This window comes from Pan troglodytes, chromosome 6 (assembly GCF_028858775.2).
Source record: "Pan troglodytes isolate AG18354 chromosome 6, NHGRI_mPanTro3-v2.0_pri, whole genome shotgun sequence".
NCBI lineage: Eukaryota > Metazoa > Chordata > Mammalia > Primates > Hominidae > Pan > Pan troglodytes.
In genome coordinates this window covers 105,147,084-105,174,294 of record NC_072404.2, presented here as the reverse complement: position 1 = coordinate 105,174,294, position 27,211 = coordinate 105,147,084, and the positions used below count along the sequence as shown (strand labels likewise).

At 42.0% G+C, this 27,211-nt stretch overlaps 1 protein-coding gene across 5 annotated transcripts in view; it reads right to left on the bottom strand.

Moving 5' to 3' along the window:
- Nucleotides 1–24,243, bottom strand: part of DYNC1I1 (dynein cytoplasmic 1 intermediate chain 1) — a 325,617-nt gene extending 301,374 nt beyond the window's left edge. For 3 of the 5 annotated variants that reach the window (XM_001170506.5, XM_001170374.5, XM_001170606.5), the window contains exon 1: nucleotides 23,997–24,216. The gene's annotated coding sequence lies outside the window, so the exon portion shown is untranslated. Of the gene's footprint in view, nucleotides 1–23,131; nucleotides 23,157–23,996 lie in introns of those variants that run through there. The other 2 variants (XM_001170561.5, XM_009453653.5) reach the window with 2 other exon arrangements.
- Between the last annotated feature and the right edge of the window lie 2,968 nt (nucleotides 24,244–27,211).

Genomic DNA, 27,211 nt, shown 5'->3' with positions numbered 1-27,211 from the left:
CTGTGACTTAACCTAATTCTGATAAGATAGAGTTGATTCTAAAGCCTACAGAGACATTTACTTGACAAAATTTTGCTAAGTGTTTATATAACTAATCTAAACAGAGGGAGTTCAGGCTTTTTTTAGGAAAAGAAATAGTGAAAGGCAGACTAACAAAATCACTCAGCATTAAACATTCAAGTTAGAGTCAAAAATTCCACAAACTATGATTTAAAAATACCTGGGAGATCTGAGTAAGACTTCTAGATACAGCATAAAGAAAACTAGAGTTAGGAGGAAAGCAAGGCCTTAAAGAAAATACCCTATAGAGCATGGTGGCATGCGCCTGTAATCCCATCTACTCGGGAAGGCTGAGGCAGGAGAATCACTTGAACCTGGGAGGTGCAGGTTGCAGTGAACCAAGATCGCGCCATTGCACTCCAGCCTGAGCAACAAGAGTGAAACTCCGTCAAGAAAGAAAGAAGGAAAGAGAGAGAGAAAGAGAGAGAGAGACCCCACAGAACAATGTGTGAAAGATTTCTCACTTGCCTAAGCCAGGTAACAGGTAAGGAAGACTAACTGAGAAGCCACTTTTCATTCCCCATTCTCCTTCTCCCCTCACTAAACACACACACACACAAATGGGCGTTAGCCTGGTTGTAAAGTGAAGTAAGACAGTTGTTAATGAACTATAGATTTATGTTTGTGTGATTTTTTTTTTATTCCTTTGTCCTAATTTTGCTGTAGGCTGCTTTTTTTTGGTCTTAATTATATTTAATTTTACAAGAGAAAACAAAGGGTGATTTTTACAGACCTCAATTATATCTAGTAGGCTTCTTCATATCACTGAGGAGTTTGCAAACCATCATCTTTGTTCACAGAGGCATTTTTAATTCATTTTACTTTTTTAAATTTAACTTTTATTTTTAAGTTCAGGGGTACATGTGCAGGTTTCTTATATAAATTTGTGACATGGGGGCTTGTTTTATGGATTATTTTATCCCCCAGGTATTAAGCCTAATTCCCACTAGTTATTTTTCTTGATCCTCTCCCTACTCCCACCCTCCACCCTTCAACAGGGCCCAGTGTGTATTGTTCCCCTCTATGTGTCTATACCTTCTCATCATTTAGCTCCCACTTACAAGTAAGAACATCTGGTATTTGGTTTTCCATTCCTGCGTTAGTTTGCTAAGGATAATGGCCTCCAGCTCCATCCATGCTTCTGCAAAGGACATGATCTCGTTCTTTTTTATGGCTGCATCATATTCCATGGCATACATATACCACATTTTCTTTATCCAGTCTACCATTAATGGGCATTTAGGTTGAGTCGCTGTCTTTGCTATTGTGAATAGCACTAATAGACTGCTTTAATAATTACAATTATACATGTTCATTTCAAAACAAGAACTTCAAGGATTATATAATCCAGTACCAGCATTTTACCCATAAATAGGGAAACAGATATAGTCATACACATTTACAACCATTAAATGGAAGAGTTAAAATGGAAATGTCAGACTTCCTCATTATTGGGCACTTTCATTAAATAATGCTTTCCTTTCAGTGTTTACTTATTCAAGATTTTACTAATTTAAATCCAAAGAAAGCTCTTAAACAAAAAGCCGTTATGATGGATGCTGATCAGCCTACTTCCGGTCCAATCTTGCTATCCCTCTGTATCACCACCTGGTGGCATCACATGTAAATTGCATGAGAGAGCTGACACCAGAAGGAAAAGCGTTCCTCTGAAATTCCCATACACCTCATCAAAGCCAATACTGGGTAGTCCCAAGCACTGCAGGAGTTTCACTTACATAGGAAGGACCTATTTGTGGCTGTAGAGAACTACTATTTTGGAGGAAAATCTATCTCAATCCATACACACAGTTGAAACATTATGTTGATTTTTCTAGGTTCCTCTCAATTTTATTCATATTGGGTAAATTCTTGACTAGGAAATTCAGAAATTTTTATAAAATTAAGCCTTTAGTATCACTCTTGCTGAATTTGTGACATGTATTTAAGACTGTTGTGTCTACATATTGTCTCTAGTCCTATTTTCACTGTTTTATGATTCTGAGCTACCCAAATTGTACTACTTTAACTGTAACTTGAGCATTGGCAATTGCAGCACATTAAACAGGAGAGGCTCTCGAGCCCTCAGTACAGAGGCCCATTATGCTAGAGAGAAAAATCAATCCATAGGGTATCTGCCCTCTCATCTAGTTAACAGAGTAGAGATGAGAGCTCTTAAATCTTAAAGGACTCAAAAGCCACTGTCATCTTTGCCAAAAAGTTTGGAAAATTTTTGTTTAATTTCTGACCCCTATGGTGCATTCCACCAATTTAGAGATTCAATATGCTTCTCTTTGGAAAGGAAACTGTTCCCCAATTAACAGAATCAGCCATTCATTTCTTAGAGTATCTTCCTTCAAGAAACACTCAGATGATATCAAGAGTCCTTAGGAAATGAGAATCTCAAGTAGAATCCTTGAAAGAGTATAAAACTAAAGATGGAACAGTTTGGACAACTAGAGAGCAGTATTTTGGAATTGGGTCACTGGGAATTAGGGCAGAAGAGGAACCGGAAAACAGAATCAGAAGAAAGGAGATGGGAGCCCTCTAGGCACTGTCACAAGGATAACTACATGAAGAAAGAAGTAAGGCCTTGCAACAGTATCCTCAGGAAACACACAACCTTAGGTCAAAACAGATAGGAAAGATAAATCATATACTTAGGCCAAGTATCAGGCAAAGAAGCCAAACAAAGAAAGCTACCATGACTGCACTTTATATAACAGGAAATTATGCATCTGTGCGCCTAGAGGTTCCAAAACGTTCATTGAGTAGAAAGGAGCTGCTCCATCTCAAGCGGCACCCCCAAGGAGCACATAGAAAGCAGTGGATCCTCCATAGAGCATCACACAGCTTCCTTTGGAACTCACACGGTGGCTCTTCAGCATCACATTGGGCACATAGTAGGCGCTGAGTAAGTATTGCCTGTTACATAAATGGGTTAAAGATGGCCCCTGGACATTGGTCCCTATGCTGTTTACTTCTTCACAGCAGGCTGGGACCATTAGCTCATAACCCACTGGCATAAAACACAAATTCTCACACATCCAATTGGTTAAAATAGAGTTCAAATAAGCATATTTTTAGCCATTTAGACTCTGTGTGCAACCAACATCTGCTAGCCATAGATAATATAAACCCTGTGGCTATAGAAATAATTCTAAACTGCTGTTGCTCTTTGGAACTCTCTGACCCAGAGACTCCCCACCTTGCAGCTGAGCAACATCACCTAGACCCATAGGCCGCAACTTCCATTCCCTTCTGCCCTGGGAGTTCCCTTTTCCTCTTCCACTTCTGGGTGGTGGCCTCATGCTGCTGTCTTTGGGAGGTCTGCCACGAGAGACTTCCTCTCATCCAGTCCTGTCCAAGTACCACCCAATAAAGCTGTTTTGTAATGCTGCCATCTGTCTTTTCCTTGGTCAGCCCCAAATCCTCAAACTCACCACACCCCACAACCAATTTTCAAGTCCTCCCAATTTGACCACCTAATATTTACCAGCTTGCCCTCTCTGATCCATGTCCTTTCACATTGCATGAGGCCAGTCTTCATCATTGCTTCTGACAATTGCAATACTCTCCTAACTCATCTTCCTCTGCTAAACTTGCGCCCTGATGATATGTCCTCCACGCAATATCAGGGCGAGCTTTCTATCACCAAATCTGATGGTAGTGTACCCATCAGATTTGGGTGACAGAACACTGTTTAAAACACTGTTAGAAAATATGTCCCAACTCCTTACCATGGGCACATGAGATGCTCTTATTTCCCACCTCTCCATCCATATATCCTTCCACTCCCTAGTTCACAATTTACTGGCGCATACCAAGTGGGTTTTTTTGCCTTTGTACCTTTGCAAATTCCAGAAATGTTTTTCTCACCATGTTTAACCTGATGCCCCCTATTCATCTTTCTGTCTCAACTCAATCACATCCCCTCCAGAAAGCCTTCCTAGGGCATCCAGTGTGGAGGAGGAAAAATATCTTTTCCTTCTACTTATCTTAGGTTCATTGGCTGAGACTCCTGTAATGAAAGACAGATTAGAAGGAGAAAATCATACAAATTTATTTAACGTAAGTTTTACATGGCATGGGAGGCTTCATAAGGAAATGAAGACCCAAAGAAACAGTTAAACCTGAATGCTTTCGTAGTAGGCTTCATGAAGAATGAAGAGTTGTGGGGAAAACACTGACTGGCCAAAACGAGTATTATCTAAGAGTAGCAACTAGGGGAAGCATAGCCTGGCCTCTTCATTCAGATTCCTCTCTGTATCCTGTGTTTTCAGAGATAAGGATGCACCCTCCCTCTCACATGAGGGTCCTTTGACTTGCTTCAGAGAAGGGGAGGGGACAGTCAGAGAGACCTTCCTGTACGTGCCATTTCTCAAATTCCTTCAGCTTAAAATATTCAATATGCTAAGGTGCCTTATTTTGGGGTACCATGTCTAAATCCCAGCACAAGACTGGATCATGCACCCCTCACCGGTGCTGTTAGAGTACCCTGCACGTAGTTCTGCTGGAACATGTACCATAGTACATGACTATACTCTGTTAATGTGATTCTTCTCCTCCTGTTAGACTTAAAGCTCTTAAGACAGGGGCCATGTCTAATTTACTTCTGTACCTTAGTGCCTAGCACTGAGTGCTCAATAAATGTCTCTTGAATTGCTAAACAACTATTGGAGACATTATGTCCATATTGTGCATATTTTCACTAAAATTTTGAGAACTTTCCAATCATCAATAAATTGACTCAGCATTCTATGCTTTTAAAGGACCAAAATCAGAGAAATTTTTCCTCATTATGCAACAAATCTTTCTTCCCATAGGGAATGGCGGGGGAGAGCCATTGTCTCACTCATTAGTACAAATGTGCAACAAACACATACTCCTAACATTGTCTCATCCATTCAACTATCTTTTACTAAATCACTACCATTATATATCTATTGATATAATTTTTCCTGCCTGATTTACATTTTTAATCTCTGTTTTCCGACTCTAAAAGGATGATTTAGCAAAATCCATTAATTTATAATTGACAATCTCTATTGATTATCTCAACGAATAAATTCAGCAGTCTTGAATTTATTGCCCCAAATTCCTTGAGGATAAATTATCATGTTGATGGCTGGGCTTTCTCTTTAACAGTGATGTAAAAATAATCTATGCTTTAGAACAGAGCCATCTATTGCGCTTGGAGCTGTTTTCTCTGAGTTGCTAAGATGATAAATGAACATGTCTAAAAATAAACTACTCTCAGGTAACCTGGCAGACTGATCTTTAAAATAACTGATAACAAGCAAATCTTTAGACATGACTAGCTTTAGCTTTGACTCTGAGTCCTTGGCCTGCTGTATTATAAAGGAGCCAGATTCTCTGTGCAACAAAGCTAAATCAAGACAACATGGGCCAGTAGGCCTGCCTGAAGTGGGCAGTCTCTCTCGATAGAGGATGCAGGCAAATTTAAGCCATCCAGCTGTTTTTGCAACCCCCAAGTGAGCACAAATTTAAACTATCATATTAAAGGAAATTTCTATCAAGATACATTAATCACAATGAAGGAATAATTTTAATTTCAATAATAAATTTAAATATTATTTAATTCAGATAATAAAGTAAAATTAGATTTTCCTAAAATAGATCAGCATTACACATGCTCACAAAAAATCAATTTATTCTAATCTTCTAAAACTATAAATTAAGAATATCTTCACATCTTAAGACCACTTAATTCTCTCTCAAATTTAATACAAAATACGTATGAATCTGTAATTAAGCCTACCTAATTTTAAGGACCACCAATCCCTGTTGGGGTCATGATGAGTGGAAAAGCACATGCAGAGAAGAGGCCTCTAAGCTAATACACTATCCTCACAACCAAAGCAAACAACTTTGGCATGTGAAGATCCAGGATTCAAACCCAAATTCTCCACAGCAGATGCTCTTAGCCACTTAGCCACTGCATAAGCCCGTAGTTGTGTTTTTTTGCATCTTCTCTTGCCCCACTCTGTTGGCCATATCATCTCTATTGATTTATTCTACTTATCTTGTATTCTTTCTTCGCCATAGTCACCCACTTTATGTCAGCAGTTTTCCTTCTAATGTTTGTTCAACAGATGATAAAGAATATGACAGCTGAGGAAAACACAGAGTTACTAAAGATTCCATAAGTCCATGTAGTCTATGGTTACCACCTTGCTCACAAGAAAGCAATGAAAGAAAGTTTCCAAAAAGTAGGTGACTCAACAAATCAGAATGGAGGAAGACCAGACCTGAGGAAAGCACAGGTGAGTGGTGCATCCCAGGCAGAGGGGGAAGCATGGACAAAGGTGGGAGGTAAGAAGAATGACCAGTTTGTGGGACAAGTAATGAGATATGGATGGAACACTGAGTACAAAATGGGGTGGAGGAAGACGCAAATGGAAAGGCAGTCAGAGACCAGATTCCAAAGACTGAGTGACCAACCATCTTAGTTTGCACATAAATAAAGAGGTACACAGGACACAGGATGTACAGTGCTAGAACCAGGAAAGTCCCAGGCAAACCTGGCCAAATTGGTCACCCTATAGCCAAAAGTTGGCTATGCCATGCTTTAAGGGGGTCTGAACTTCTCTGTACACAGAAGGGAAACACAGAAGGATCTGAGCAAGCACAAGACAAGATAATTAATTCCTAGTGTGTAATTCACTCTACATCAGCCTTTTAAAACATGGGTTGCAACCCACTGGTGAGTTACAAAATCAAGTCAGTGGTCACAGGCAGCCATTTCTGTGATATAACAGGTTAGAATTATTAGAATGCACTGCACATGGTAAGAAACTTGTTTTGGACACACATACATGCATTTACTGTTACATACACATATTATTTATAATTGTTACTTGCAGTTAAACTTTTGAAATATATTGAGCTACATCAATTCTTAAACTGAAAAATTTTTAATTCTAAATTTATCTCTACCTTTATCCTTTCTCAGCCAACATTTTGCATGTCATGACACCCACAGATCATGATGACATTTGCAAGGTATGTTAGGGTGAACAGAGAAAGGTGTTCACTACCACAGGAGACTTACCAGGCTCTGACTACCTTGAGTGCTGCCAAGAAATTAACATTGGGTATACATGGAACCTGTAATCCATTCACAGAGCACTGGCAGGAAAACTGTATCACAGAATGACCAAAGCAAACTCCACTCTATTTGTTTGAATCTACCAGACGATTAAAGAGAAAAAAACATAAAATAAGTCCCTCAATACTCCAAAGTACAAACACATCAAAGTGGGTGTTCTTGAAAGATTAATCAACTTTTCCAGCTACCTTACTATGCAGATAAGAGTGTAGAAAATCAATACTGCCTGAAATGCAGGACCATCACATATTCCCTGCAGACCATGTCAACACAAATGCTAAATGCCGCTCTTGGATTTGGATATTTGCTATTTGCCCCATCAGCACAACCTTTATATTCCTTTTAGAAAGCAAATACCCATCTGAAAAGCTTGGCTGCAAATTCCCTACCCTGGCCCAGCACACAGCATTTTGTACACGAATGGATAACTCAGTGGTATGAAGCAGCATTCAGAGCAGATTTCTCAACCAGTTCTAAAAGGCTTAAACCCTTCTGATACTCATGTGTATTTTTTAAAATTCAAGACTTTTTTAAAAATGTAGCTAGAGTCGGTTTCAACCATCTGTCACTTTGAGTGAAAATAGGATGCAGGCATGTATACATTAGCTTTTAAAGAAAACCAATTCTGGAAGAAAGAATTAAAATGGAGGAAGAATTATATCTAAATTTTCAAGACCATTCATGCTAAGGGGTCACAAAATATCCAAAGTATGTAATAATTTACATGAATACATCTGCCTCCTTTTCTACCTGTCAGGTTGCCCCATATTCCAGAACATTCCTTTATTGAATGGTACTGCAATTATACCTTTCCCACCCAATCACAGCCTTGGGAAGTAGCAGAGTGGAGACATAAAAGTGATTTCTCCACCACCACATAATTAGTGGTAATCAACTGCAAAACCTATTACAATAGAAGGAGAACAGAGTCTTAAACCATACAAAAAAGGGGACGAAGTTTTCAGGTTTTCCCCAGTGTGTGCCGCGAAAAGGCGTCCTGACCAACTGACATCGCCCTGACCAACTCACATCACCCTTCCTGTGTGTCTGGTAGGAGAGTCACCTCAATGGCGCCAGCACACCACCTGGAAGCACTAGCTGTGATAAATGTTCCCTGGACTCTGGCTTCATGTGCATCCAGCTTTTGATCTTCCCCACTTCAAAGGCAACTGCTTCCAGCTACTCAGGCCAAAAGTCTTGGAGCCATCCCTGATTTCCCTTTCCATCAAACCCACATCCAATCTATCAGCAAATTATCTCTTCCTTCCAAACATTTCCAGGATCTGTCCACTTTTCACCACCTACCCTGCTATCACCCTGTCAAAGCCACCATCATCTGTCATCCATATTTCTGCAGAAGCCCCCTAATGGGTCTTCTCATTTCTATCTTTGGCCTCCCTTGCAGCCCATTCCCACACAGCTGCTATAGTAATGGATTAAAACACAAGTCAAGTCACGTCACTTCTCTGCAAAAAGTTCTCCAATGGCTCCCATTTCAGAGTAAAAGCCAAATTCCTTGTAATAGCCTCCATGGCCCTACACAACACAACCCTATCACTTTCCTGATCTCATCCCCAGACATTCTGGCCTACTAACTGTTCCTCAAACACATCAGGTACACACCCACCTCAGGGTCTTTGCACCTCCTATTCCCTCTGCCTGTTACGCATTTTCCCCTACATATCTGAATGGCTTGCTTCTTCAAGACTTAGTCCAAATTTAATCGCATTGAGGTCTTACTTGACCATTCTATTTAAAATAGCAAACAATTCCCCACCCACTGTCCCTGCATTGCCATCTTTTCTGCTGCCTTAAGTTTTTCTTCATTATATATATTAGACTTAACATTTCAGTATTTTTTATTGTTTGTCTCTCCTTTTAGACGTTACGCTCCAATGAAGGCATAGATTTTGTCCATATTATTCACCGATGTATTGGCAATACTTAGGATAGTGACTGGTCAGAGTAGATAATATTTGTTGAATGAATGAATAAATATGGCTGCAAAAAATGTGTCTGAGTGAACTCCTTTCCCTGTTCCTAGCCTTATGTACTATAAAAAGTGTCAACACTCCATTGGCTTTAGGATTCCCCTAGATCTGTTTCCCCACCCTCCCTCTCAACCCTTTTGCTTTGTTTTGGTGCCCTCAATTGCCATATTATTGCCACACCTAGATTCTGCCTCCCTTCCCAGCCCTTTTGAATGTATTAACATAATTGGACCACCAGCTTGATTTTTCAATGCCCAGGTTGCCTCTAGACTCAGCCTTTAAGATTATCCTTAATAACCTCACACTAGTCCTGTCCCAGCCATGCCTAGCCCAAACCAAGGGCCCAGAAACTCAAGTTCTCAGCAGAGTTCAGAATACTGACCTATAAGCAAGGGCATTGTGATCCAGTGGGAAGTTAGGTTTCTCTTGGCAAAGTTAGTAAGTTGGCATTTTATGTTGGGGACCTAACATATAACATATACTTACATTGGGTTGCATGTTTACCCATCAGTAAGTTGCTAGAGAATGTGGGCTACCTAAGAACAATCTAACATCTAGACTCTCAAAACTAAGATTCAGACCTTAATTCTGCCCATCTGTATAGCTAACTGCTGGTCCTGATCAGCTGCAGTATGATAGCTGACTACAGGTAAGAATGTTGACGCTCAAGAGTGTCACCGGGTTATTTTCAGCACATGAGTGTGTACCCACACACATGTCCATATACAGTCACATAACCCCAAACTCCTTTAGCAGATCAGAGCGCATTTCTCCCCACTGCTCCAGTCCCTGCTACACAGTGACACTTTGCAGGAATGGAGTGGTGGGGCCAAGGGGAAGGAGGATGGGATAATTTACCTTGATGGAAGGAAATGGGAGACTACCTTGGGTTTCTGAGCAAGGTCCTCCATATGTTTCTAAAGCAGGGAGAAGCACACTAATCAACCAAAATTTTTAATTTGCTAAGAGTCAGGAAGCCTAAGTAGTTGGCTCCACGATGCTAAATTTATCTTTATGTTAATTCGGTATAATGAGTCTTTTTACTGAGCCCCTACAAAGCACACAGTGCTGTTCTGGGTACTGTGGGACTTACACAAATGATCAATATAGAGTCTGTCTCAAAAAGCATGTAATATGGGAGGGTCTGAAAACACTAACAACATTGCAGGTGAAATGGGATACATGCGTGACAAAGGTATAACATACTAAAGAGTGCTTGCAAGAACTGGAGCACAGAGGGGGCTTCCTAAAGGAGGAGCAGTGAGAGCCAGACATTGGCATGCGAGTAGGATGGGAACTGGGGATCATTTCCTATGGAAGTGGCCGATGTTTGGGGAATAGCACAGTTCAATGGGACTGTAGCATATGGTCAAATGGGTTTGAGGTGGCAGGGCGCAATGGGGAACAAGTTGGAAAGGGGAATGTTTGGTGCCACACTCTCAGGACATAACTGACCCAGGGCTATTTTTTTCTGCCCTTTGGTCCTGCCCTGCTTCAGAAGAAAGTTATTTATTTTTAGAACATGTAAGAGTCTTGAAAAAATATCAAGAATTTCCATGTTAAACCAATTCAGTCTATTCAAATGTGCTAATCAAGGAAAACTACTGGAATTAACACTTTTCTTACATATCACACTTTTGCTGTATAGAATGAGTGAGAAATTAAGTGTTCAAAATAGATACCTTAGCATTTGCAATACATACATTCTTTGCATAAGATACGCATTCAGGGTGAGAACTCTATATCCCTAGTAATCTCTCCATTTTCTGTTCCTCATATTGTTATATATAATATATATATATATACACACATACACACATATATATACATACACACATATATATACACATACACATATATATACAACAGTATATATATATAAAGTTGCAATGAAGGCATAGATTTTGTTAATTATATACAATATATATGTATATGGTATTGGGGGTTTCTGGCACATACCTTTGAAATGGCATATTTGTCTACCCTCTGTTTTTGGGAAGGAGGATCAGATTATAAAAACCATCAGAGTACATTAGGAGATTACTGAGTGAATGAATGAATAAAGGATTTGGTGAAAGAATGAGCCATTAAATGCATGGTGGCTTGGTCAAGTTGGAATTAAGTTAGCAACATTTCTTGGTTTTTGCTTGTTTGTTTGTTTGTTTGAGATAGAGTCTCACTGTGTCGCCCAGGCTGGAGTGCAATGGCGCAATCTTGGCTCACTGCAACCTCCGCCTTCCAGACTCAAGTGATCATCCCACCTCAGCCTCCTAAGTAGCTGGGACCACAGATGCGCACCACCATGCCTGGCTAATTTTTTGTATTTTTTGGTAGAGACGGGGTTTTAACATGTTGTCCAGGCTGGTCTCGAACTCCTGAACTCAAGCAATCTACCTGCCTCAGCCTGGGATTACAGGCATGAGCCACTGCTCCAGACCTCTTATTTGTTTTTAATGGCTGTCACAGGCTGTTAAACTCCCTGAAGTTACTATAGCATTCCCATTGTCTGGCAGGAGGAATTTATAAATGTTTTTTGAAGGCACAAATGAATGAATGTTACAATTTAAACAGTCCCATGGGAAAGGAAATAGGCAAAAGTTGTTACATTTTCCCAATTTGGCACCTGCCCCCTTGTTTATGCTGGCCCCAAGTGAATGGCAGAACCTGGCCAAAAGAAAGAATAATACAAAGTTCTGTCTCATTAAAAAGGATCAGAGATTCTTAAATTTTGAGGAAAATTATGTAGAAATTACCAGAGCTTCTCTGACCTCTCACTGATAAGTCTGTTCACAGACAATGTTCACAGGAGGTGACATGCTTGAACTTCCCTAGGCATTGGGAACTCCCTACCTCACAGACAGCCCAGCCCATTTTTTGAACAGCTTGAACCAATCAAAGGTTCTCTATTACATGGATATTAACTCTCTTTTTCACAACAAGTTTGGGCTACAGCAGGTAAGTGTCCTCATAACTATTTGCCAAAGACAGAGTCTTCATGCCCACCCCTTCGCCAGCTTACAGCCCACAAGCTCTGCAGCATCACCTCAAGTTGCCCCCACTTTGCATTCAAGGAGTGGGTGGGGGAGGCAAAGAAAAAACAGAGGGGAGAGAAGGTGAGCATCTACCAAGATGAGCTTCACGGACTCCCCTCCATCATACCCAGACTCTAGCTCGTCAGTCCTTTGCTACGGCACTGGCCCCAAGCACATGGACATTTTAACATTCTGGAATCAAACAAGCAGAATGCCTCCATGATTCAGTCACAATTCATTTATACCACATTAAATTTTAATTTAATTTAACATGACTTTGAAGTGCGGGGGTGGGAACAGGGGAGTTAGGAAATGGACCCCCGATAGACCTGAATTACCAGATCTATCAGAATAGAAGCCAGATTGACACTCTAGAGCTCTCTAGACCAGGGAAAATACTGACTGAACATCTGACCCTGAAACACTCCCACGATCCTAATTCAGGAAGGCAAGTCTTCCAGAATCCCAGGAATTACTAAGCCCACATCCATTTGGGGCCCAGACACACAAGAGGTGGTACATTTCAGGAAGTCAATGTTTGTACTAAGCATTTCAAAATGATCCAAGGGGAAAAAATTAAATCCTGTAAGAAATGGAAAATTAAGTGGGATTTATTCTTTCAAACCACAGCACAACACTAGGAAGTAGATACTATTATTATGAATCCTGTTTTACAGATGAAGAAAATTAGGTACAGGCAAGCAAAGTTAACTTGTCAAGATTGCATAGCTAGTAAATGGTGAAACTCAGCTTTGAATCTTATTTCCAGAGGTCATGCTTTTGTACTACCTCTTAACCATAATCACATTTTTTCTGTTATCAAATCAGGTCTAAAAACAAAAGAGGAGGATGAAGGTAAAACATTAATTGAAATGTTTTTGTCTGTGTAACGCTGATGTCTGGTCAGTCTGCAAATTGAAAGAAGTGATTATTCACTTAATTATTAATCACTACCCTTCTTTGAATCCACATTGTACTTTGTTATATCTCTGAGGCATTTATCCCATTTTAACATATGTGATAATCATTTGATATCTGATAACATATAATCACATTGTAGGTAATAAATTATTCTATTTTCCCTCCATTAGACATTGGCCCCTACGATCTGTAACTTTTTCATTTTCATGTGCCCACCAAGCACTCAGTCTCACTCATGGCTGGCATTCCATAAGTTCTAAATGAATATTCTTGACTAGAATTGAACAACTACGGAAGGAAGCTAATTTTCACCCCATATGTATTTCTTTTATTCATTATCAGTAAAATTTATATTTGTAAGCTCAGTTTTCTGGGAACCTGTTATTCCTTATGATGCTAAAATCATGCAAATGCATTTTGTATTTTAATGGGCATTCATTCAGGTGTTAGTGATATGGACAGGAGGCAAGGAAATACTGGGTAGAAGAGGGTGGTTCCCAGCAAACGCTCCACCCTCAAGCCTGGAAACCAACGGCCCTAAATGGGAACAGGCATTTCTGTTTTCATGCCCAAATGTCGCCTTTTCTAAAACCACTCTGGTCTGCCATGCCCCCATCCTGTACCCACAAAAACCCCAAACCTCAGGCTCCATGAGCAGAAGAGTGGCAGAGTGGCAGAGAGGAGCAGCAGAGAAGGATAGAAGAGAAGGGACATCTGAACATCGAGAGGAGTTCGGCTGGGGAAGGTCAGAGAGCTGACTGGCCACAGGATGGCTGAACTCCAGGGGCAGATCATCTTCCCACTCCATCCCCTTTCCAGCTCCCCATTCATCCCACTGAGAGCAACCTCCACCACTCAATAAAACCACTGTGTTCACCATCCTTCAAGTCCATGTGTGACCTGATTCTTCCTGGATGCCGGACAAGTATGCAGGTACCAAGAGGACAGGGTGTAAAAGGCTGTCACCTTATCTCTGCACAAGCTGGTTTAATACTTAGCCATCTACGGACAATAACTGCTAAAAGAGCATTAATTACAATGCATCCCTCGATGCTACCATGGGGCTGGGGCCCAAAAGTGCTCATTCTGGCTCCTGCACCTGCCTGTCTGCATGCTCCCCATCCCATACAGGGTTTGAGCCTGCAGTGGCTGAGCAAATGAGCAACACCTCTATTGCAAGTCCCACAAATGGCTCAGGGAACTCTCCCAATTCACTTGTAGAGTTGGTGGCTGAAACCACTACATATGTGGTTACATATCAGTCAGTGTCCCTAGGGGTGCCCCATAGAGACTGTAGTTATTAGCAGGAATAGGCAGACTTCATGGAAGTCCTTCCCTTCCATAGTCATTTGAGTTTATTACGAAAATTCCAGTTCCCTTCCCATAGGACTACACTTAAGGATGCCACTGTAGTCAGGAATGGCCACACAACTGCTTTTGGCTCATGAAACATGAGTAGAGGTGTCATATGTCACTTCCAGGAGGTTTAATATGCAGTATGCAATTTACCACAGGGATTGTAAAAGTATATATCAAGAGGAAGCCTCATGCAGCATGGGCCTCTGAGTGAACATGGTGAACACAGACCCTTGTTGACCCACACTGGACATGTAACATGGCCAAGAAAATTTTTTTGTTGTGTTGGTCCACTGAGGTTGGCAGTTAGTTGTTGTTGCATCATGACACAGCCTAGCCTGATCAAATTCACTCCAGTGAGTCGGAATTCTGGTTACTTTTCACCTTCCCTGACAGCGTTGACATCTTCAAGCACCCCTCCTTTACCATCCCCATCTTAAAGTGCTGTGGAATGCCCCGTGAGGAGGGTGTAAAGAATAAGAAAGTACTAAATGTCATTATTAACCACACAGTCTCCAGAGCATGTGCCCTGGTTAAAGCAACTTTCTGTATTTTCCTCCAGGAAGTTTAGAAAACACTTTTTCCATGTGCTGCCCAGATCTGCCTTTCCAGCATTTGGGAAGGTAGCGGTGGTGTTGACGGTGTTATAGGGTGATGTTTCCAGTACCCTGACCCATCATCAAAAATGAACTTTTGCCCAATTTACTGAGAAAAATGGCTCAGTCAGGGCAGACTATACCAGGGAAAGGGAGCACTCAAAGATAGTATATCTTCCTCCTCCTCGACAATAGTTTTGTAACCAACTTTTCTATCTACTTTAAGGTCTCTAATTTATTGTCTTAGAATTTTTTGAACTCACATTTCTTCATTTTTAAAAACAAGGGATACTCAAGGAAAATGAGCACAGTTCCCCTGGCTTTAAATTCTCTGGCATAAGATATGGGATTTCACCCTTGCTTGATATGCCAATTACTTTTCAGCAGCATTTGACAAATATTAAAAAGCTTAAAATAGGAGGCAAGAAAATGTGTAAATATTCAAAACCCCAAATCTGGCCTTTTACAATGTCCCTGGGTGGTCCATATTTGCATTGGGAGATTTAGTTTGGCATTTTTAACTTACCCAAATAGATTCTCATTTTCCTCTGAGCCTGAAGGCATTCAAAGAGGGAGGATCCTCTTTCCAAATCAGCTGTAACCTATACCTTCTGAAAGTGAACAAAGTCACACTTTTCAAGGAAGCAGGCAGAGAAGGTTTTTTTTTTTGTTGTTGTTATTCTTTCTTCCACAAAATACACACCAATTCCCACAACCTCTTGCTATATTGATACTAACGGGCAGATGGTGAAACAGTAGACGCACCGTTGTTTTAAAAGGGAACATTGTGTCAAAACACACATTCCCCACAGGGCCTGCTTCCCTTTCCATCATCCAAACCCACCAACTGACATTCCACAAGTTGGTTCTGAGACAGAGTCTCAGGGTCATCCCCTGCACTCAGGCTCATTTTAACATTCAACAACTTGATAAACTTTTAAAGGCTTCCACATGGTGTGCTGTAGGATCTAAAACTGCATTCAGAAAGAGAGGACTTCTTTCCATTACAATTAGTGAAGTCTTCATCTTGACAAAGAAATGGGTACTATTTCAGGTCAGAGTAAACAATCTAGCATGTATTCTAAAAGGGAAAGTGAGGCCGGGCGTGGTGGCTCACACCTGTAATCCCAGCACTTTGGGAGGCTGAGGCAGGCGGATCACGAGGTCAGGAGATCGAGACCATCCTGGCTAACATGGTGAAACCCCGTCTCTACTAAAAATACAAAAAAAAAAAAAAATTAGCCGGGTGTGGTGGTGGGCGCCTGTAGTCCCAGCTACTCGGGAGGCTGAGGCAGGAGAATAGCATGAACCCTGGAGGCAGAGCTTGCAGTGAGCCAAGATCATGCCACTGCACTCCAGCCTGGGCGACAGAGACTCCGTCTCAAAAGGAAAAAAAAAAAAAGTGGGGGAAGTGATTAAGTGATTGTAGGCAAAGGATGTATAACGTTGTGTCATCATTTATTCATTAGAATGAATGAATATTTCATTTATTCAATGAAAATATACTCATTACTTCGCTTCACTTTGGACATTAGAATAAAATATAAACCTGGTAAGGAATCAAAATGTCCCTTCTACCAGAAAGAAGCCAATGTACTGGACTGCTCATCGGACAGTGTCAGACCAAAGCCAGATGAAAAGGATTAGCCTAAGGGGTTCAAAAAGGAAAACACCAGATTCAAACCATGCTGCCCGTCATTTCTTCAATGAAATATTGTCCTCCTCAAGACTCCCCTTCCCCCAGCAGAAATGCTCTGCATGATCCTGATTCAGGAAAGCAAGACTTCCAGGATTCTAGGTATTACCAAGCACACATTCATCTTGGGCACAGACACAAAATGGGCGCTACATTTCAGGAAGTGAATGTTTTTACTAAACACATTAAAATGCTCCAAGGGGAAAAAGAACTCAGTCTTATAAGAAAAGGAAAATTAAGTAGGATTTATTCTGGCTAATATTTCAGGTCAACAAAAGCTTGTTGAGTATTCACCATGTGTAAGGTTCTCTGCTGGAAGACACAATGATGTCTGAAGGAGCCTAAAGTCTAGGAGAAAGACGAACGTCAATGAGTAAATTCAAATCAAGACAATTTTTTGTTATAAAAAAACAAAGCATACCTTTGGTTCAAAGGAAGGCAAGATCACACACATCCCAGATAAACTAGAGAGTGACATAATTGCTGTTTGATCGTAAAAAGAATTATGGTATTTAGCATGTACCATGACTGGGGCCTGTACACTGATTGTCTGCAATCCTCACAATAACTTTGCAAGCCAGGCATCATTTCCCCCATTTTACAGACGAAGAAACTGAGGCTCACACAGTCAGTAAGTGGGATATCTGATCTCTTCTTCTCATTACTTTATCATGCCTCCTAGATGCTCTTAGATGTTGTGCTTTTTACTATCTTGTAAAGACAAAAAAATTGACTTAAATTATTTAAACAGGGAAGATTTCAATGAGAAAACTAGAACTTCTAAAGCAGAGTTTCATAATTTCGGCATCATTGACATTTTGGGTCAGATGATTCTTTGTTGTGGAAGCTGTCTTGTGCTTTGTGGCATGTTCAGCAGCAGTCCCAACCTCTACCCACTAGATGCCAGCCCTTTTCCCCAATTGAGATAATAAAAAATGTCTCCAGACATTGTCAAATGTCCCCTGGAGAAGACAATTGCTCCTGGCTAAGAACAACTGATCTAAAAACTTGCTGGGGTCAGGTGCAATGGCTCACGCCTGTAATCCCAACACTTAGGAGGCTGAGGCAGAAGGACTGCTGGAAGCCACAAGTTCAAGACCAGCCTGGGCAACACAACAAGACTCCATCCCTATGAAAAAAAATTTTTTTTAACTAGCTGGTGTGGTGGGACATGCCTGTAGTCCCAGTTACTTGGAAGGATGAGTTGGGAGAACTGCTTGAGCCCAGGAGTTGGAGTTGCAGTGAGTTATGATCATGCCACTGCACTCCAGCCTAAGCAACAGAGTAAGACCCTGTTTGTAAATAAATAAATAAACAAATAAATAAAACTAAAAAGAAAAGAAAGCACTGGAATGAGCCCATCTTGTACTGAAAATCATTAAATAGAAGAAAGATAAAAGACAGCTATTCCCAGTCACCACTACTTGAGAGCAGAAAATGGGACCAGCCTCTGTGCAGCTCCTTCTGGCCCTACTCACCTCTAATTTGAGTCCCATACACAAAAGGCAATGGGCCTGACTGCCAGTAGCTGTGCCACACTGACCCATAACACACAGCACCTGTGCTAGATAAATGTGCAATCTTCAAACTGGCATCTGCATACCCCTGGCCTCCACAGTGGCTTTCTAAAGAGCCTGCAGGCAAGGGAAAAGTTAATGGCATTAATTTCCAGATCCGCAGCTTTTGCCTGTATGTTTTCCTAAAACTGTCTACCGGAGAATGTGCCTGTGGTTGTAGAATTATTCGGGGCCCCTTTTTCCATCTCCATTTTCACAAAATGCCTTCTGCCATATAAGGTTAAAGACAAATATAAACTAAACAAACAAACAAAACCCCAAGAAATCCCAAATTTTACTGTGGTGCTTAACTGCAAGATATAAAAGCATCCCTTTGTGAAAAGAGCTTCTTCACATACATTTTAAATTGAAGTTGGTATTTAGATTTTAATTGGATTCAAAGAATGATGTCACGGTTTTATTTTTAGCTGCCAAAGTTTACAACATTCTGAAAATCACATTAATTGTGATTCTATAAATTTATGATGAAAAGCATTAGATGTAACCTTAAATGTGTGGAGGTGATGGAGCTGCAGAATTTTAAAAAAATTCTTGAGGGATTATAAAAGAGAAAAAAAAAATGTTGGAAGAGCACTGAGTTAAAGCATAATGAAGCACACTGGAACGGTTACCAGGCAGGTCTGTTGATCAAGTACAATCGTCCTCTATAGTGCTTGAGATTCATTATTTTTATTATGAATACCCTCAACTCTGACCGAAATTTCTGCTTTGTGTGTTTGCCACATTGATGGCATTAGCTGTTCTGAACCCCCAAAATGAAACAGTGGGTTGTTCTATGCGATCATAGCAAGAGTATAGGTAAGCGGAAAACTGTTAGCGCTTAAATAATAATTTGGAAGCAAGAACAGCTGCTAAAGAGGATTTCAAGACCAGTATGAACTGAAAACTAAAGAGCACGTAAGTCATCTGGTAAGTAGTGGCCCTCCCAGGATTTAGAAGCAAGTCAGTGTTCCGGATCATGACATAGCTGCTGTATCAGGGAAGCCTCAGAGGACAGAACAGCCTTAAAGTAAATTCATCTTTGCAGTGAATAAAGTTTTGATTTACAGTTACCCCTGCAAGATAGTTTTCAGGCTGTGTTAGGTGGGGGCTGCTGTGCATTTGGTACTCGGCAAGACACCTGGCGATGGGGGAAGCAAAAGTGTGGAGTTTCAACTCACCTTAAGTTAAAGCAGGGCTTGCTTTTCTTCTGCCACTCTAGGAGACATACAACTTGTTGTTGTTCCTTTGATAATATTTTAGGCTTTTCCTATCAGTGTGTGAACATATTTCTTGAGGGACTCTTAGTCCTGCCACAATAAAAAGCTACACTAAACAATACTTTTTTTGGTGTCCCACACAGGCAGAGAAACAATGAGCTATGGTAGGAAGAGAAGAAACAGACTTTGGAATCAGGCCCACCTGCATTTCAAATCCAGCCCTTCCACTATCTGGCTCCATATGGCCTTGACCGAGTGACTTAATCCCTCCAAGCATCTCCTTGTTTGTCAAAGAAAGAGAAAAATGTCCACCTTACAGGGATGTTGGGATGATTCAATGAACTAACACATCTATAAAGCACTGATTATGCACAGGGGAGATTCTCAATGAATGACAAGCCAAGCTAGGACTGCCTGCCACGCCTGGAGGCCTGACTCAGTTGCAGGCCTGATTCAGTGTCAGTTGATGTTTGCTATACCTGCCACCTGGACTCCTGGTGAAATGCCACAAAAATGTCCTGATAGCCAAGAACATTTTATTTTTGGCTGCCACTGGTAGGATAGCTTGGCTTTGTCTTCGATACATTTCAGCAGAGTGACCTCTGCTCCTCTCCCCTTTTTTAAACAGCATATGTAAACCAGTGATTCTTCCTGTATTTTTAGTTAGCAATATCCCCATTTTTCCCCTAGAAAACTACATTTATGCACAAATGCATGAAAATTTGCATCAATTTTAGTGGGTTCAGTGACCATCTGAAAACCATTCGTATGCCTCCCTTTTACAGTATCTATGGGTTTTTGTTTAAGAAGGTTCCTCCAACAAAGAATCAAGGATGTTTTATGAATATGTGAGCTCATGAGGATTAGCACCTAGGCAGAGGTATCTATGTTACGATGGAAACTTCACTCTGAGATTCTGGGTCCAGGCCTCACTCAGAGAGGAATCAAGGAACACAAGTCCAGGATATTGATGAAAAGTCTCTGTCAAGAGGAATAATTTTTTTTTTTTTTTTAAGACAGGGCCTTGGTCTGTCGCCCAGGCTGGACTGCAGTGGTGCAATCTTGTCTCACTGCAACCTCTGCCTCCTGGGCTCAAGTGATTGTCCTGTCTCAGCCTCCCGAGTAGCCTGGGATTACAGGCACGAGCCTCCAGCCTGGTCTCTAACTCCTGGCCTCAAGTGATTGGTCTGCCTTGGCTTCCCAAAGTGCTGAGGTTACAGGTGTAAGCTACTGTGCCCAGTCAAGAGGAATAACTTTTACATGGACCTCGTCAAGGGTTTATACATTGCAAAGAAGAAAAATGAGAGTTGAATTAATTTGAGTTAACTCTCAAAACAAAAAAGTCAACTCTAGAAGTTCCTAGTTCCAGCACAGTTCCCAGGAGAATATATGTTCTCACATGCTCTAGGGGATGCAGAAGCCACAAAGATTTCTAGTAAAAGAGATCCCTGATTAAGGTAGCAACTATTTACACAGCATTTGAGATCCACAAAGTATAATAGCTACTTTCATTAAGGAGACAAAAACAATGCCATAATTTATTTTAAGGGGCCATGGGTCTACTTTGAGTGTGCATATATTATTCACAGTTACCAATCAACTGGCAAAAAGTGCGGCTATACTTGTGGCTTTAAGAAAATAACAATGGATCACACTGAAATTGGAGAGCAAACCTGAAAGATACAGACATACACTCGCTTTTTTGTCTCTCACACAGCACAATAGCCAAAATGGATGGGTCCCAGTTTTAGAGTCTTTGGAGAGATCTCATTTGAATCCTACCTCTGCCATTTATTAAATGATGTTGAGTACGTCATTTAACTCATTTAATTATTTGGAAAATATGGATAATAATGTCTACTTCATAGGATTAATATAAGAATTAAAATGAGATAAGAGAAGAGCTTGGTATTCAATATATGAAAATTAACCAGTGTAATTGTTTTATAGTACAGAAGAGAGAGGTTAAAACTCCTGGCCTGGAGTCAGGCCTTGATTCAAATGCTGCCTTGCTCAACTTAGTAGCTGAGCAAAAGTTACTTGACACCTTTGTGTCTTAGTTTCCTCATCTGTAAAACAGGATTACAAACAATATCTGCCTCATAAGATTTTTGTGATGTTTAAATAAGTTAACACCTGTGAAAGTATTTTAAAATGCAATGCCTGGTAAAGTGCTCAATATATTTTAGCTACTGTTATCAATCTTTGTTTCAAGTGTAGGGAGAATAAAGTAATGAAGGAATATATTTGTTTGAAACAGATTTTGAAACAGATGCATGTGACCTTTTCATTTGATGCTACGTTAAACAACAAAGAAACTGGAGAAAACAGTAACAGGATGAAGCCGGTGCACACTGTCTGTACTAAGAGGGGTACCTAGATTTCAGATTTGGCATGCATTTTACAAGACTGGTCTACATCGCTGTTTTTATGGACAGAGCAGCACCCAGGCTGGATCCTTGACTCAGCACTGTCATCAAAGGCAAGGCTCATTTATTAAATGTAGACTCGGGAAGGAGTATTTTTGGAAGCAGAGGGATTGGGAAGAAAGACCCTAGAGCCTTCTCTGAGATATAAAACATGGTGACTGAAATGCCAAGTGACTTCTTCTTACTCTCTTCGAAGTTAGTCAGAAACTGAAGACCATGGACCACTACTTTAAGAACTCTGCCCCTTTTCCTGCGGGTCGAGTTTATTTTCTCTGCTCATATCCCTACTGGTGATTTACCTAAAGCTTTAACAGTAAAACAATCATGCATGTTTTCAATAGCAAAGAGGGAGGAAAGGCTGGGGGTGGGGAAGGACTGCAAGCCAGCCCCTCCTCCTCCAGGGGACTGTGCACCAGCGGCTGCAGCATCTCAGAGGTCCAAAGAAGGAGGAAGCAAGTGCATTTGTATCTGAGGCCTGAGACAAGGAAGACAAAGTAAAATGCTGAGATGCTGTGGGCCAGAAACAGGGCGAAGAGCTTGACAGGCTGGAAAAGCCTGCATTCGACCGACCCCCAACTGTATTCTAAAAACTTCCCAAGGATGGTGCTAGAGGTTTTAAGAGGAATGGGTCTTGGAGCACTGGATCCTCAGACCTAAACAAATATTCGAGAGTTAGTTCTTATGAAGAGAACATGTGGTAACTCAGTGGCAGGTGTTTCAGATTTTATTTTATTGAGAAATATGATCAAAAGAGCTGAGTTAGGACCCCTTTTTCCACACCAAACCTTTTTGAACAAACTTGGCATTTTAAATAATTAGAGGTAGTATTACATTCTCACCAGTACCCTCAGCTTGCAAATTGCACTGAATATTCCCTTTTCAAATTTACTAACACTGATCAACGTATATCTCTATAATTTCCACAATTAAAGTATGTACACAGACTGGTTACCCATGTCTGTGTTAACATCAGGCATTGGATTGTCACCTGCAGTTGCCTATGCCTTACTGTTAGCTACACTTTTTGCTAATCTGGAATATTTGGAAGCAATTCTTCACAACTCTGAACTACAATAAGTCTACAATGCCCACTTGAAAGGCATTCCAAGCAAGAAAATGGCTGGCTACTTGTTCCTGCCCCTTACCTAGGATTAGTAGAGGCCAGAATAGCGAATATATTCCATCTTCTGCATGTTGTTGAGTCTCTGATCTCCTATGTAATTTCCTGTCCTGATCCTGGGCTTCTGTTTAATCTTATTAGCCAAGGTACAAGTCATGAGACTCCCGCACACTCAGTTCCCATCAGCGCTGCCAGGATCACTGCCCTTATGATGACGACGCACGGATTTATAAGGCCAGAGCGATTCCGAATGGGAGCGGGGGAAGGAGAGCCAGGCGGCCGTGAAGGTGTTTACCAAAACAACATCCCCCAGCCACACTTTTTCGCAGCAGAGAGAAACTGGCATCTTCTCGCTTTGAAGTGTTTAATTAATGCCCTGCTGGAAGTGAATTCGCTCCCTCCGACTTGCAGGGTAGTGACAGCATCTAAGAGCTTTGCAGACAGCTCGAAATGTAATCAAACAGCATCCTTTCCCCTCCCTCTGCAGCTTTCCCCCTCCTCCAGGGGCAGTCAGCCGGTGGCCCAGAGGGGTGCAGATTTCAACGCCGCTCGCCCACTGCTCCCCCGGGGAAGACCGAGGCGGGGCGCACTGGGACGCCCTTCCCAGCCCACAAGGTGGGCGACCAGGTGGTGACACCACGACCCTTCCTTCTCTGCCCTAGTCTCTCGGCTCTGCCGAGAGGGGGTTGTCACTGGGGGGCTTTGGCCGCCTTCGGGCTCAGCGGAGCACGCAGGAGCCTGGGCAGGGGGCCAGGACAAGGGTCCGGCTGCGGCTGCAGGGGCCTCGGCTCCAGCCTGGTTCCCAGCGCAGACGACACCGGGGTGGGGAGGGTTGGGGAGAGGTGCGGAGGTGGCCGTCCGGGGAGCGGCGACATCCCGCTCCAGTTTACCTGGACGCGCTCGGCAGCGGCGGAACTGGGCTCCCCGAGCCGGCGGCGGCTCCTGGGCGGCGGCAGCGTTGGTGCAGGCGGCTCCCGAAGGTGGCGGGGCCGGCGCGGGCAGGATGTGCTGTCTCACGCTGCGCCGGCCGCTCGGCTCGCGCTCCTCCGGGAGCGATCACTTCCTCTCTCCCAGAGCCTGACACTGACAGCTCCCCGGAGCACTCAGTCTGCGGGGCTCGCCCCGCCCCCTGCCCACGCCCTCCACGCCCGCGCCCCTCCTGCGGGAGGGCCTCCGCTCCGCGTCTACCGCGCCCGGTCTCGCCAGGAGGGGGTGGCGCCGCTCAGTAGGCTGGTGGCGAGCAGAGGACCTGGAAAGGTCAATTCGTCTATCCCTCTGCCGTCGGTAGGACTTAGACCTCAGTTGCTGCAAAGAGAAGAGCTTCAATATTCTGGGAGCTCCTGCTGAAATGCCACCATTGAACAACTTTCACTCCCAGGCAACTACACTTCTTAAGGTCATTTAAATAGAAATAAAGAAAGCTCAGATCTACCTGTTGTACACAATGACTTATAGGTCTGATTGATCCCAATTTTCCTAGAAGAAAAAAGAATTAAGTGTGTGTGTCTGTGTGTGTGTGTGTGGTGTGGTGTGGTGTGTGTGTAGCTTGCCTTCACATTGCTTCTTAAAGTCCCAGCTTTTAAAAATCTGGGTAACTGGCCAGACGCGGTGGCTCACGCCTGTAATCCAAGCACTTTGGGAGGCCGAGGAGGGCGGATCACCTGAGGTCGAGAGTTGGGGGACCAGCCTGACCAACATGAAAAAACCCCGTCTCTACTAAAAATACAAAATTAGCCGGGCGTGGTGGTGCATGCCAGTAATCCCAGCTACTCGGGAGGCTGAGGCAGGAGAATGGTTGAACCCGGGAGGCGGAGGTTGTGGTGAACCGAGATCCCGCCACTGCACTCAAAGCCTGGGCAACAAGAACGAAACTCCGTCTCGGGGAAACAAAAAAAAATCTGGGTAACTATTATTGGACTCTGCAAAAAACAAGCTTGCCACAACAGCTAAGTTATAAGGCCAAAAAATTGAGTTTGGGATGTTAGGGGGTTTGGTATCATTTTATAGATAAGCTTTTCATCATATTTCTTGCACATCTGTGGGGTATTTTTACACATTAGAATGTAAATTAGTGGAGGGCAGGGACGCTATCTTGTTCACTGCTGTATTCTTAGTATCTAGAACAGCATTCTGATATATAATGTGTACTCAGTAAATATTTATGAACTTATTAATTCACAAGTACTACAGTAATTTCAAAATAAATACAGATTCTAGTATGAATACAGTATGAATACATACTCATCTGTAAATGGCCATCCTTATTCTAAAACTTTGGCCTCCCTGGCTAATCTACTGCGATCGTAACTATGGCTAGAAATGAAGAGGTTAAATGTCTAGGTAGAAGGTATTCAAGGTATCCCAGAAGGAAAAATCTAGGAAATAAATATTTGCCACTACCGTGACTGAATATTTAATACATGTCAATTCTACATACATTTTTCTTTAACTTTTCTATAACGTTATGTAGTACATATAACGAATGCCATGCCTCCAGAAAAGGAACTTGAGTCAAAGAAGTTAACTCCCTTGCCCAAGTTCCATAACCACTGAGTGATCTAGCTGAGATTTGAATTCCCATTCATCTGCAGCTTGTACTTTAACTACTTTGTATTTTGGTCTTTCCAACATGGCATTGCTTTTGTTGTTGTTGTTGTTTTGTTTGTTTGTTTGTTTGTTTTTTGAGACAGAGTCTCCCTCTGTTGCCCAGGCTGGAATGCAGTGGCACAATCTCGGCTCACTGAAACCTCCATCTCCTGGGTTCAAGCGATTCTCCTTCCTCAGCTTCCTGAGTAGCTAAGATTACAGGTGCATACCACCTAGCCCGGCTAATTTTTGTATTTTTAGTAGAGATGGCATTTCTCCATGTTGGCCAGGCTGGTCTCGAACTCCTGACCTCAAGTGATCTGCCTGCCTCAGCCTCCCAAAGTGCTGGGATTACAGGTGTGAGCCACCATGCCTGGCCTCAACATGGCATTGTTGAGTGCCCACAAAGTAGGAGCTGGGACTTAGACACTGGACCAAATTGAAGACTAGCTAAAACAGGGATGGGGCGGAGGTAGCTTTCCATAAGAGATGCTCACCAGTGTGCCATGTCAATTTACCACTGCCGTGGCAAAACCCAGGAGTTACCACTCCCTTCCATGGCAATGACCCCATGACCCAGAAGTTACTACCCTTTCCCTAAAAATTCTGCATAAACTACCCCTTGATCTACAAGTAATTAAAGTAGGTACAAATATGACTGCAAAACTACCCTGAGCTGTTACTTTCTGCCTGTGGGGTAGCCTTGCTCTGCAGGAACAGTCACAGAGCTGTAACACTGTCAGAGCTGTAACACTGCCACTTCAACAAAGCTGTACTTTTCAACCCTACCACTGGCTCACCCTTGAATTCTTTCCTAGGCAAAGCCAAGAACCTTTGCAAGCTAAGCTCCAATTAATTTGGGGGCTCCCCTGTACTGCATCGCACACAACCTGCAAAGCATTGTGCTTGGAGCTTCACATGATTTAAAAAAGAGAATATAATCCCTCTTCTTGAAGGGGTTAAAATCCAGTTGGAGGTGCAAGGATAGGTAAAGGCAACATAATTAAAGACAAACAATAAGGAAATACCCAAAGCAGTACAATGGTTTGGGTGGATGAGATGGAAGGAGGAAATTAGAATTATGACAATAGATAATATTGAAATAGGTAGGGTTTTAGAGTAGAAATGAAGAGCAGAAACATTTTCAGGCATAAACAAAGCTCCAAAGAAGAGAAAGAACAAAGTGTACTCAGCAAATAGTGAGCGGGCCAGCTTTTTGGATCATGACAGACTCATGGGAGAGCCAACTGGGGCCTTGAGAAGGGCTGTAGAGCAGATAATGGAGAATCATTAAAGGCCTTTGAGTAGAGAATGACACTTGGGAAGAGTCATCTGGGGCTATCTTTGGGTAGAGGACTGAACAAGCAAAAGCTTAAGAGACAAGTTTAAAGTTCATTCAAAGAATCCAGGTCAGGATTTAAAAGGCCTGAGTTTGCCAAGTTGTATTCATGACAAATAGCCTGTAATGTATGCCCACAGCAAATTAAGCCCTCAATTTCAAAGTTAGTTATAATATTAT